Source organism: Silene latifolia, chromosome 8 (assembly GCF_048544455.1).
Source record: "Silene latifolia isolate original U9 population chromosome 8, ASM4854445v1, whole genome shotgun sequence".
NCBI lineage: Eukaryota > Viridiplantae > Streptophyta > Magnoliopsida > Caryophyllales > Caryophyllaceae > Silene > Silene latifolia.
Genome location: NC_133533.1, coordinates 75440593 through 75451767, shown reverse-complemented (window position 1 = coordinate 75451767; position 11175 = coordinate 75440593). Strand labels below are relative to the sequence as shown.

At 33.4% G+C, this 11175-nt stretch overlaps 1 non-coding gene across 1 annotated transcript; it reads right to left on the bottom strand.

Moving 5' to 3' along the window:
- Positions 1-10212: 10212 nt before the first annotated feature.
- LOC141597602 (small nucleolar RNA R71) lies at positions 10213-10319 on the bottom strand. The gene has a single exon (XR_012522829.1). It is a non-coding gene; the product is annotated as a small nucleolar RNA R71 (small nucleolar RNA).
- Between the last annotated feature and the right edge of the window lie 856 nt (positions 10320-11175).

Below are 11175 nucleotides of genomic sequence, written 5' to 3'. Positions count from 1 at the left end.
CCACCCCTAGTCCTAACCCATCCTAGCTCGGGTTCATTTGGTCAAGTGTCATGGGTCGAATTCCCATAAACCCCCTTTCGACGTACCCTAACAACAACCCAAACAACCACCCAAAACGCGCCTGAAACGCCCCTTTCCCGAGGCCCCTTGTGGTCAAATAAGGTCAACGGTGATCCTTGGTCATCCACGGTCACAATGGTACTTACGGCCTGATCTATGGTGGTCTAGATAACAAGTTATAATATCGCAAAGTATATACATAAGACGGTCTGAGAATATTACCTTGAGACGATAAGAACGATAAATTCCTTGCTATTCCCCTTCTTATTCTCCCTCTCTCTCTTTATAAATTATTTTTCAGATTTGATGAGTAATAAGGACAATTGTTTGAGGTTTCATCTTTTTATATTGGTAGGCTAAGGTTATAAGGAACTAATTAGGAAATATAAAATATATTATTATTATTATTAATTATTCGATCCCGACAATTACTTTATTAATTTACGCAACATACATGGTCGGCCCAAGCCCTATAGCACACGACCCAACTGCAATTCCGTCTTTCTTTATTTTATTATTATATTTATCTCGTCTTATTTTCAATTATAAAAATATAAATGATTTAATTAATTATTCGAATTACATGAATTATTCCTTTAAACGCTTACGAAATTACGGGGTATTACAGGTGATACCTAAGTTCCAAGGATAAATCCTATTTATAATCATGGGGATCACCCCACCTTATGATAATCTTCTGACGTGGGACAATTCAACTATTTATACGTAGTATATATTTATCACACCTACATTATTTTTCAATGTGAGACGAATAACATATTTAAAAGTACACCATATTTTTTGAACCTAATTCGACATCCAACCCGATTTAATAATAAGCAAATAAATACTATATTATCTATTAATATTCATACGTTTGTTTTCTATTTTTATTTATCATAATTAAAATATGTGCAAATGATATGAACCTATACTCTAATGATAGAATTTTTTTTAACACAATTCTAATTATATTATTTAAACGTAGTATATTACCACATCTACATTATTATTTTCAATGTGGAATAGATAAAATCTATAGGTAGAAAATACAATGATATAAACTTTTAAGAGCTCTCTAAGACAATACTTAAGATACTCAAAAGATTTTGGGTTAATGCCTAAGTTCCAAAGACGCCTCCTATTTATAATCATAGAATCACCCACCTTATGCTATATTTCGATGTGGGAAAATTCTAGTTTTTATATATAGTATATTTGTCACACCTATATTATTTTTCAATGTGGGACATATAACATACTATGAAATACACCATCTTTAATATTTGCAAATTATATGAAATCTATATATACTCTAATGATAGCATTTCTTACCAAGAATCTAATAATATTATTTTCATAATTTTTTTTTACCGACATTATTTTGCCAAATGAAATGTAAAAGTTTTTATATAAAAATTAGAAACATCACTTGAATATAAAATAAGAAATAGAGAGTATATATTATAATAACTAAAAGATTTTCCAAAGATTAACTTAGGTTAGAAATCATTATTGTAGAGACCGTCATACAAACTCTTTTAAGAGCTCTCTCTGACAATACTTAGGAGAATCAAAAGATTTTGGGTTATGACTTCTATTTATAATTATAAAATCACCCTGCCTTGTGGTAATCTTCCGATGTGGGACAATTCTAATATTTATACATAGTTTATTCACCACACTTACATTACTTTTCACTGTAAGATAAATAACATACTAAGTACACCACTTTTTTTCGCACCTACTTTGACATCAACCCGATTTAATAATGAGAAAATACAATACAATCTACACTCTAATGATAGCATTTTTTTTGTCACAATCTAATTATATAATTTTCATACGATACTTTTTTGTCAAATAAAATATAAAGTTTTTATATCAAAATTATAAACATCACTTTAATATAATATAGAAAATGTATATATATGGGACAGTTCTATTATTTATACATAATATATTAACCACACCTACATTATTTTTCAATGTGGGACATATAACATACTAAAAAGTACATATCTTTTATATCAAAAAATTTTGGGTTAATACCTAAGTTTTATGGATGCCTCCTATTTATATTTATAGAATCACCCTACCGTATACTATTCTTTCAATGTGAGATACATAATTTAATTATTTAGACGTAGTATGTTCATCATGCCTACATTATTTTTCAATGTGAAAGATATAACAAACCAAGAAGTACATGTCTCTTTTTGAAAAAACCACTATTGTATACATATGATTTTTCTTTGAAGGTAAAACCCGTTGGAGTAGTGTCCTCCACAATGAGTGCGTTTATATATTAAATCTCGTAAAAGGAATATCAGGGATTTATCTTTTTTATTTGTCAGCTGGTCATCGTTAATCGGTAATGATTGACTGACTAGAGTTTGACATTACTGTCGTGTGACGGCGGTGATCAGCTGATCCCTTTAGGTCTCACCTATAGGATGACGCCCAAATAGCATAAATTAATTATTTGTATGAGATACGAGATAATTAATTCCTTGTATTATTTGACTTTTAGGCCCTGTTCTTTTGAACTTAAAGTCATTTAATTTAAGTTAACTTCAGATCTTATAAGTTAAGTTAAGTTCAGTTCAGATCCTATAAGTTCAGTTCAGTTCATATCCAATAATTTCAGTTCAGTTCAGATCCTATAAGTTCAGTTCAGATCCTATAAGTTCAGTTCAGTTCAGTTCAGATCCTATAAGTTCAGTTCAGATCCTATAAGTTTCAGTCCAAAAGAACAGGGCCTTAGTTAGTCACATAAATGTATTATTTGATGACGGGTTACGAACTCGAGACAATGAGATTTATTATTTAATTATGTGATGTTTAAATAATAAATGATTAGAATTTATTAATTAATTGTTAGTTAATTAATTTTATACGATATGTGTATATGTTTTGAGGTAGAATCAGTTAACTATTAAATTTTACCAGAGGTTGTAAAATTAGCTAAATGGGTTAATATTGACACATTGTATGTTGATAAAATGGTCTTATAATTACTTAATAGTTAAGTAGTCATTGGTAGTTAATTTATATTATTTAAGTGTTAAATAATTAAATTAATATTTAATTATGTAAGATAATTAAATATAAGACTTATAAGCATTTGTGGGGCAAATATTGACAACCGAAATGGACCAAAAGTAGTCCAAATGTTCCGGTTTTTTGAGGACATACAAGTGTCCTTTGTAGTGAATTTTCCCTTAAGGATTGTTCCCAATATTTTGCTATAAATACCCCACTATTCACCTCATTTCTTAAGTTGAAAAAATTTGAAGTAAAATTGGTCCATTTTTAGCTCTAAAAACCGGTTGCTTCATCCCTTTTAGAAGACCAATTTTCCTTCTTATTTTCTTCATCTTATTCATCTAAAACACATATAATTATCAACTTATAATATTATCATAGTAATAATATTTACATCAAATATATTATAAACAAGGTTTACTACTAAATTTACCTAGTTAGTAATTTAGTAGATTTTGGGTTGATTCTTAGGTGTATCCTTAGGAGACCATCTTTTTGGTGGTTAGTTGTATTGGAGGATCATCCATTTTCATAGCTCAAGAACAACATCAAGGAAGGAGTCCTTGAGTTGTGCTCAAAACTTACCTTATACAATGTAAGGATTTTCTTGTCTTAAGATGGTTTAATACCATCTTCTATATTTTTTTGCATGCATGTAGATTTAGACCATATTAAATTAATTTGTAATTTTAATATCATAAGATGAGTATTAACATGGTCTAAATAACTAACAAGTGGTATCAGAGCAATTGTTAAATACATGCATGTTGTCTTAAAACGATTTTAGTAATTTATGAGATAAATTGATAAAATTGATATTATGTGCTAAAATTAGCTTTATCACATAATATGATCTTGCATGTAAATAATCTGGTCTTAGGATGATATGGGACGAAAATTTGATTTTTATTAAATTTTTCCACTTTTTATAACTTAAAATGGCATAAAATTGAGTAAAAATGCATTAAAATTAATTCAGAGTTAATTAAAATTGATTGCATGTTAATTTTATGCATATTTATTTAGAAATAACCACATAAATGTTCTATTTATGAGAAAAATAGAAACTTTAAATTAATGTGATTAATTTAGGTCGTTTATTGATTTTTATTTCATAAAAATTGGTAAATAATGGTTATTTTGCAAATAAATATTGATTTAATTTTAGGGCTCGAAATTTTTGAATTTTTATCTCCTGGAAATTGTTCCAAAATTTTAAAAAAATTATTTTAAGTCATTTCAATTTTTATGGTTTGATTTAGAATTAAATCGTAAAAATTGTCGCTTTACCGATTAAATTGTGAAATCGTTTTAAATAAATTTTAAAAACAAAAATTTTCACTTGCATGGCATTTTTGGTGTAAGACCAGAATGTTCATGGCTTTGAAATTTATTTTTCCATAAAGTTTTAAATTAAATGGAATTTTTGTATGATAATTGTGAATTATTATATCATTTTTGTCATAATTGTGTTTTAATTCCCATATAAATTCAAGATAATTGTTGAGAATAATTATTTTGATATTAGACCAGATTAGTATGATGAGTAAATCTTAAAATTGTTTTAAGAATTGATTATGAATTTTTATTGGTAAAAATTCCGTCAAAGCAAGCTCAAATGATCGTTGTTGGTAAGTTAGACGATTTGGCATGTTATTTTCCATAATGCATTTTTTATTCATGGGTGAATGCTTTTTTTAGCATTATAACTATGTAATTTTTCCTAATATGGCCATAGGTAGAAGTTGGTATTTCCCGTAATGTAAGGGAATATCGACTTGTTTTGTAATTAATAGCGATTTCGTATCGCCTAATTTGTAATTAATTAATAGTTTTTATTTTAATTTTATTACAAATTGTATAATAGGGTATTGTTATGTAATTTAATTATTAGTAATTAGATGAAGCATCTAAAGACGGAGTTTTCATGAAGACGGTGTTTCCGGAAAGGCATTCCGAAATCCTAAAGAAGGAGGCCAATTTATGAAGACTCAAGGGACCAAGGAGTTGGTTTCCGAAGTGTAATAATATTAGTTAATTAGATTAACTAGGTGGCCATATTAGGACTTGTTTGTTTTAATTCTTATATGCATTCATGCCAAATCGTCATTACATCTTTTATTTTTTTTTTGTTATCGATTTAATCGTCTAGCATTCACTAATTTTGTTCACTTAAAGGTGATAGATAATTAAATTGATAAGATTTCTCACATTTGTTTAAAATTGAGATTAAGCCTTACCAAATAATAGCACCTATGAATCCCTTCTTCATTAGATGTAGGTTCGGATCACCGAGGTACACTCTTTTTACGTTGGGTAAGTAGGGTAATAAAGGTTGTTACACGTCAAAATTGGTTGGACTCAACGGGATAAATATGGGTTGAATCGGTCCACCGTGCCCATATTTATTTCTGGGGCTAAAAGATAGATTTTAAGAAAATCCGTCAACCAAGAGTTCTAGTAGTAGAATCAGTCAAAATATTGATTCACCAAATTTATATAAATATGGGTTGAATCGGTCCACCGTGCCCGTGTTTATATAAAATTGGATCTTGGAATCATTTATATAATTCAGTGGGGATCATTATATAAATGGCAACTTGTTAAATAGTTTCACAAGTTAAATATTTCTAGACGATAAATGTTAATCTTTCCTTTATTTCCTTTGTAGTAATCACAATGACTTCTACTAGTGAAACCGTCATCATAGCTAGAGATTCATGGCTACGTTCTTTTATGGACAAATATGTATTAAAAGTCGGCGGTCGTAATTTTAAAGATTGGGAGGAACAACTTCGATTAGCTGCCGCATGTGATGGCAAATTACGCTACCTTGTCGATCCCTCTCCCCCTTCGCCTAGTACTAGGGCCACTGCCGATGTAAGGGAGGCTTTTTGAAATTATCAAAAGGAATCCGCCGCAATTAAAAATGTTTTGATTTTTTCAATGGATCCTGCTTTACAAAGGCAATGTGTCAAGTTTCGCGATGCACATGAAGTATTCTCGAGGCTTTCAACTATGTTTTCTCAAGCCCCGAGGATAATTCAGTATGACACCGCAGTTCGTTTCTTTGAGGCTAATCTCAAAGATGGTCAACCTGTAAGTTCTCACGTACTTAAAATGATTGAGTACGTGGAAACTTTAGAGGGGTTGGGATGTAAAATCCCCGACGAACTTGTGGTGGACCGAGTGCTCCACTCTCTCGCACGTCAAGAGATTTACCTAATTTAGGGTAAATTACAATATGACGAACATGAAAAAGAGTTTACATGAGCTCCATTCTCTGCATGTGCGAGCAGAGATGGACATGGGATTGAGTGGGAGTACAAGGAAAGATGTGCTTGCAATTAACGTGAAGAGGAAGAAGCATTTTAAGAGGAACGCGGGTAAGAAGCCCGTTCAGGTAGAGGGCAAAGGTAAAGCAATTGCGAATTGCTCTACTAAGCCTAAACCTATAAAGGGTAATCCTCTTAAAGACACTTGTAATTATTGTAATAACAAGGGACATTGGAGACGTAATTGTACAAAGTACATGGATGACATAAAAGCTGGCATTGTGAAGCCGACATGTAATTTCTCAACCGAATCTTTTATGATAGACATAAATTATGCTTCAAATACAACTTGGGTATTAGATAATGGTTGTGGTTCTCACCTGTGTAATCATTTGCAGGGCCTAAAAAGCATAACAAAGCTAAACAAGGGTGATGTCGATCTCCGAATGGGAAACGGGTCTAAACTAGCTGTCGTTTCAGTAGGAACTTATGTACTTAGTTTAGCTTCAGGAATGCAGTTGCATCTTAATAATTGTTATTTTGTACCAACGCTATCTAGAAATATAATATCCGAATCCGTTTTAGACACTGGAGGGTTTTCTTTTGTAATTAAAGACAAGTGTTGTACTTTTTCCCTTAATGGGATTGTATATAGCCAAGCTATTTCAATAAATGGAATTTCTATTCTAGATACTTGCAACGATGTTTATCATTTAGATAATAAAAGACTCCAAACAGGTGATCCTGATCAATCTTATTTATGGCATTGTCGATTAAGACATATCAACGAGAAGCGTATTAAAAGACTAGTGTCGACTGGTGTAATTAAACCTTTTGATTTCGAATCATTTGGTACATACGAATCTTGTCTTCTTGGCAAGATGACTCGTTCACCTTTTCTAGGAAAAGGATCTCGAGCTAGTGAGTTATTGGGTTTAATATATACCGATTGTATGTGGTCCAATGACAGTCACTGCTAGAGGTAATTATGACTATTTCATTACTTTTACCGATGACATGAGTAGATATGGGTATATCTACTTAATGAGGTATAAAAGTGAAGCCTTTGATAAGTTCAAAGAGTTTCAGAATGAAGTATAAAACCAATTAAATAAGAAGATTAAAGCATTACGATCAGATCGTGGTGGGGAATATTTAAGCAATGACTTTAAAGATCACCTTAAAAACGGTGGTATTGTATCTCAGTTAACTCCTCCTGGCACACCACAATTAAATGGTGTGGCTGAAAGGAGGAATCGAACTTTATTAGATATGGTTCGATCGATGATGAGTCAAACAGAGTTACCTAAGTCATTCTGGGGTTTTGCCATTTTATCTGTTGTACAATTGATGTGACCATAATTAGAGCATATTTAGTCCCCGAATTAGCCTTGTTCCCATGCTTTTTAGTGCATATTTGGGTCATTTATTGTTTTTAGTTCTTTGTTTTGCATATTCTTTGAGGTTTTGATCCCTTGGTAGGAAAGGAGTGCAAACCTTGCATTTTCATGGCAAAACGAGACTAAATTGATTGAATTCAATGACCAAGCATCAAGGAGAGACAAGATCAGAAGGCCTTTGTACATACTATAGTAGATGGGCAATGATGAGAAAAGATCCTTGCATCCCCGAGGAAATCCCCAAGGATCTTATGGAGAAAAAGGAAGAAAAGAAGAAGAAACAAGACTGCCCAGCAATCCGTGCGTCTTCCCCAGAAGACCCCCGTCTCCACCACCACAATCCGTGCGTCTTCAGTCCAAGATGCCCGGGCAACAGCTCCAGAAGACGCCCGTCTTCTTCACAAGACGCCCAGGCAGAAACCACCAAATCCGCCCGTCCCGTGCTAAAGACGCCCAGATTCCCAGGCAGACTCATTTCGTCTTCTTCAAGCTTCAAGGAAGGATGCACATCTTTTTCTAGAGACCGGAGTCTTTCCAAAAAGACCGGCGTTTCCTTAAGTAGGGACTTAATCGTCATTGAAGCCCTTAGTTAACCCTAATTCACACACCTAATCCCCACTATAAATACCCCATTAGTCTAATTAGAAGAGCATGTTCTTCTTAGCAATCTTTAGTGTAGTTAATATCAATCAAATCTCTCTTTAATCTTGTAATCAACAATTAATCAAGTTTTAATACAAGTTTTATTTCCTTAATCTCTCTCTTGTTCATCCTTTATTTTGGGTAATTGAAGATTATTTGGGTTATTATTGGGAGATTGACAACCTTCCAATCAAGCATCAAGTACTTCTTTTATTCTTTGCTTTATTATTGGAATCATTAGTAGGTATAATTCTCTTAATCCCTTTTTAATTATTGTTAATTACTTTCATTTATTCATCATGTTTCACTTTGTTGGTATGATTGACAACCTTGCTAGCATGTTCAACATGATAATGAGTGAGTAGTTTCCTTAGCTAGGGTTAATGGGTAATTAAGGGAAACCAACATGGGGAATGATTCATGGTTAAATTAATATGCTTTCATAGTTTATTTGCTTGCTTGTTGTGATCTCAACTTATGCACATGTTATGTTTGATGAAATGTGAGCCTATGAATCCTTGCATTTTTTACCCATCACCTATTTTTTCAATGAGACTTGTAAGACATAAACCAACTCGAGTCTCATTAGACCATGCATATTGTTGAGTAGGGAAGATTAAGTCGACTTGTAGGTGTTGTACAATCTAATCGATTCGGCTCCGGGACCCAAACTTTCCTAGGATTGTAAGATATAAACCAACTCAATCCATCACAACAATAATTGCTTGTTTATAATTTGAGAACATGTTTGTATGATCAATTCCCATGAATCCCCTATGACCCCATGACACCCTAGTGCTTTTTATCAATTGTTTACAACCCTTTTAATTCATCTTGCTTGTTTACTTTCATTGCTATTTAGTTTAGTGACCTTCTACATCAAACCCCAATTGTGACACCCCTAAGACACCACTAGTTGCAATAGAAATCTCATTTCAACTCCCGTCCTTGGGATCCGACCTTTACTTGCCTCTTTACTAATTGTAGAGTTGTTTGTGAAGTTATAAATTGTGTTTTGGTCTAGGTGCTCCTAACGACAAGTAACCGAAAGACATAGTAGTCCGACCAAAAATGGCGCCGTTGCCGGGGACGGTGTTAACTTGATTTAGATTTTCTTATATTTTTATTAGTTGTGTCTTTCTTTGCCTTGGGAAAGTAAAACTCCTCAAGGTTTGTTCTAATTGTTTTCGAGTTGTTTGATATTTTGCATGTCTAGAAGGTCAGAAGGAGACTTGTTACCTTTTGATCACGAAATTGAAAGAACTTTGACAACCAATAGAAGACTTGATAGGAGAACTTTGAGAGGTATTGGTGAGGTTGTAGATATTCAACCAAATACTATTGAGTTCATCAACCCTTTTGCAAGAGAAGGTGAGGAGAACCCAACACAAAATCCAACACAAAATCAACCCACAATGCCTAAGTTTTCATCACATTCCGTACCCACCGAGGAGAACCTACCCAATGGTACTCCCACACCACAACATCTAACCGGAAATTTTATTACCAAATCCGCATTTATCCAATTAGTCGAAAGAAGCCAATTTGGGGGGATGCCTAGTGAAGACCCTCACTCTCATATGGAAACCTTTTGTGACTATTGTGATGCGATTTCTCAAACCGGTGTAACTCAAGACCAAATTCGATGGGTCTTATTTCCTTTTTCTCTAATTGGCACCGCGAAACAATGGTTAAAAGGCCTTGATAAGGCTACTCTCGGAATTGATTCTTGGAAGAAGTTGGCTCTAGCTTTCTACAAAAAGTTCTATCCACCGGAAAAAACTAACATGCTAAGAGCTCAAATTACGGGTTTTAAGCAAAGGGATGAAGAATCTTTGTATGAAGCTTGGGAGCGGTTCAAAGGAATTTGTCGCTCATGTCCTCACCATGGACTTAGCGAGTGGTTCTTGGTAGAACAATTTTGGAACGGTCTTTATGAAGATTCAAGGAACATTCTCAACATGGGATCAAATGAAATGTTCACCGAAGCATCATGTTAATGCCATGACGGCATCTTCATCAATCCCAAGTGGGATATGTGAGAATTGTGGAACTTTGGGACATGACCAAAGTGAATGTAGGGGAACAAATGAACAAGTGAATGCTTTCCAAGCATACAAGAGTGGTACCCCTTATTCCAACTATTACAATGAAAACACCAAATTCCATCCAAATCTCTCATACAAAAGCCAAAATGTTCAAAACCCTCAACCAACATACACCCCACCTCCCATGAGAAACTAAAATCAAAGACCCTTTTACAACCAAAACCAAGGTTACCAAAATCAAACTCCATACAATCAAAAAAATGACCAAGGTTTTGATGTTCAAAAAGCGGTCCTCCAAATGCAAAAGAATCAACAAGAGTTTTTCACTCAAATGCAAAAGGATAGTCAAGCAAAGGAAACCACCATCAACAACATCCTAGCTCACACCAAAATGTTGGAAACCCAATTGACTCAACTAGCATCTTCAAGCTCACAAAGACAAAAGGGGCAATTACCACCTCAAAGTAATTCCCTAAGACATGAAACGGTTAGTGCCATTCACTTGAAAAGTGGTACAAGGTATGAAGCACCGAAGAAGCAAGTTGAGGATGAATTTGTGGAAGCTAGTGACAAAGAAGAAATTGTGCAAAACTCCAAGGATGGGGAACCATCAAAAGAAGAAATTTCAAAGAAAAATGAAGACAAGGTCAAGGAGAAGGAGCCCATTGTGATTATACTTCCTTTTCCGAGTCGTCAAGCCAA